This window comes from Eulemur rufifrons, chromosome 17, assembly GCF_041146395.1.
Source record: "Eulemur rufifrons isolate Redbay chromosome 17, OSU_ERuf_1, whole genome shotgun sequence".
Lineage (NCBI taxonomy): Eukaryota > Metazoa > Chordata > Mammalia > Primates > Lemuridae > Eulemur > Eulemur rufifrons.
The window spans coordinates 53241846-53245273 of record NC_090999.1 but is presented as its reverse complement, the minus strand read 5'-3'; positions in this window follow the sequence as shown (position 1 = coordinate 53245273).

Below are 3428 nucleotides of genomic sequence, written 5' to 3'. Positions count from 1 at the left end.
TTGTAGGAGTTCTGTATATATTCTGGATATCTGAGGACTTTGCCAAACATAAGCACATTCACAATCTGTGGCTTTCTTTTTGCTTTCTTAATTGTGTCTTCTGATGAACAGACTTCCTTATATTAGCTTTGAAGAAGCAGGTGGCCGTGTTGGGCAATCCCACGTAACAAGGACCTACCATGACCTCTAGGAGCTGAGAGTAGCTTTTAAGGCAGCAAGAAACTGAAGCCCTCAGTTTTATAGATGCAATGAACTAAATTATGTCAACATCCTGAGTGAGTTTAGAGATGGTTCCACCCCCAGATAAGCCTCAGATGAGACCACAGCCCTGGCCAACACTTTGTGCAGTCTTGTGAAACCCTAAGAACAGGACCTGGCTAAGCCATGCCCAGGATCCTGACCCACAGAAACTGTGTGATAATAAATATATGTTGTTTTAAGCTGCTGAATATGTGGTCATAGTATTGTGCAGCAACAGAAAGCTACTACAAGACATGATGGCTAATTTTATGAGTCAGCTTGACTGAGCCACAGGGGCACCCAGATACTTGTTTAAACATTATTATGGGTGTTTCTGTGAGGCTGTGTTTGGGTGGGATTAACATTTAAATCAGTAGACTGAGTACACAAATTGGCCTCCCTAGTGTGACTGGACCTTATCAAATCAGCCAAAGGCCTGAATAGAACAAAAAGTCTGACCCTCCCCTGAGTAAGGGAAATTCTTCCTGCCTGACTGCCTTCAAACTGGAACACTGGCTTTTTTCCTACCTTCAGACTCAAACTGAAACATCGGATCTTTCTGTGTCTTGAGCCTACTGCCCTTAGGACAGGAACTGCACCAATGGCTCTACAGACCTCAGGCCTTCAGATTCAGATTGGGAGTAAACCATTGGCCCTCCCGGGGCTCCAGCTTGCCAGCTCACTCTGAAGATCTCAGAACTTGTCAGACTCCATAATTGCACGAACCAATTCAAATCAATCAATGCTTTGGTTCTGTTTGTCTGGAGAACCCTATTACGCAAGGATGTATAGATGTCATTGCAATGTTCTTTAAATTTTTCTATGTTTCAAAATACTCAAAATAAAAATTGCAAAAAAGGGTCCAAAGTCAGCCAGTGTCAGAAGACAATTCAAAGAATGCTCTTAAGAAGGTTCACTAGATTTCCTCCCACCCTTGTGCTCAACCTCCCTCCCTCCCTTCTTCAGCAAATCTACTTTATTAATTTGAACTTTTAAGCACACAATAGACACTGTAGTTAAACATAAATAAAAAATCTACCCTCTTTTTTGTGCAGATTTATGCTCTATAAACATTAAGGTTTGGCCTTAACCTTTATTCTGTAAATGTTTCAGAATTTTTTCTACTGCCACATTGCAAGATAAATGTCAGTTTAAATGCAGGCTTTTCTGTAAAACTCAACAGCTTCACAGATGGCCTCTAGTTCATAGTCATAAAAGACAGGACTACATTTTTTTGGTTGAAAATAATTGCAAGAAGCTCTTCTTCAGTTCCCACCAGAACAAAATGCCACTTCTTGATGCTGTGTGAGGTCAGATTAATAAATTCAGACACCATCTCCAGGAGTTATCAACCAAACTGAGAAAATTATATAAAAGCAAGGTTTTACCTAGTATTAATACAACCACTTTTTCCCCCAGAAATCTCAATAATTATACGTGGCCAAATAGCTGCTTTGCCCCAGTTTGCTTTCTCTGATGCGACTTGAATAATCCTACACAGAAAGTACACAAGGTTAGCCAGAAGCAAATGATGAAGATATACTTCATATTTATTTTCTGAAAAACATATCTTAAGGAAACCTATAATCATTGACATTGTCTATGTATGTATGTATTTATTTTGAGTGAGACTCTGTCTCACTCTGTCACCCAGGCTACAGTGGCCTCACCGTAGCCCACTCTAACCTCAAACTCCTGGGCTTAAGCAATCCTCCTGCCTCAGCCTCCTCAGTAGCTAGGACTACCATACCTGGCTAATTTTTCTGTATTTTGTGGAGATGGGGGTCTTACTCTTGCTCAGGCTAATCTCAAACTCCTAGCCTCAAGTGATCCTCCCACCTCGGATCCCAAAGTGACATTATATTTTTAAGGAGGTTTAAGGAGGCCTGTGCATTAGAATCACCCAGGGAGCTTAAATAATATGAGTGCCTAAGTTCCTATCCCACTCATTCCAGAGAGTCCAATTTTGGTCTGGGGTGTGGCTCCAGCATTAGGATTTTTAAGTTTCTCTGGTGATTCTAATGTGCAACAGAGGTTTAAGAATTATTGTAGTAGAGGCTCGATACATATTAGTTGAGTGAATGAATGAATGCTATACAAATACTTAGATTACATTCAGAAGCTAATTTGAACAGTTTAGTATGAATCAACTTGGAAAGTACAAAGCAATGGTACTCTATGATCTAAGTTGTTCATGCTATATCAAAATGCGTAAACTTGGGAAAAAATAGGGTCAAAGACGAAGAAAGGTCTCAAAATGTTTTCAGATTACGAATAGCCACGGCAACAGGGAGAGTTGAGTCTGAAAAGAAAGGACCTGAGAACTTGAGATACGCCTTCACGTATCTCAAGGGCAGAACAGAGGTCACAGATGACAGCCAAAGTAAGCTAGATTTTGGCATAAGACTTTCCTGAAAAGCAACGTTGTCTGGCAATAGACTGAGTTACCTTGAAAGTGTCACTGTAGGAATTCAGACATGGGCTTTTCAACCTCTAAGCTAGGTTGCTACAGAGGAAATCCCTGCACAAGATGCTATGTTAAGCATATTATGTTCTTTTTTGACCATCCAATATCCCTTTGCTATTTTCCTAGGAGCAACCTCCTAATTTTCTCTAAAGGCTTCCTCTTCTCCAGCTCTCAGGCAGTTCTGGTGGAGCTGACTTCCTGTCTAGCTCTAGGGGAAGAATGTTGATCACTCCCAACCAGCTGGAAAACTGTGATCTCCCTTACACAGAGCCTGGTTCAAGACTGAGCAAATGACCCAAGTTGAGCCAATTTCAAAGCCAATGAGATTAAACTCTGGGATTTTTGCTTAAATTTTTAAGACTGTTTCTTTTACTAGATCTAAAGTTGTGAGAATGTGATACAGAAATATATGAACTCAGGATAATGAAGAGAAGGGAATTTCAAAATGATGTTATTAATAGCCCTAGAGAGATTAAATATATCTGTGAAACAAGAGGCTACAGAAAAAAATATTCAGATACACAGAAAGAGTTATTGGAAATTTAAAAATATGATGTTAGTAACAAAAAATCATTTGTAAAGTTGAAAAATAAATTTGAGAAAATCTTACCAAAAGGAAAACAAAAAGATATAGATGAATAATAAGAGAGATCATACACACACACACACACACACACACACACACAATTAATCCAAGAGGACTAATGTGCTAACAGTAGGA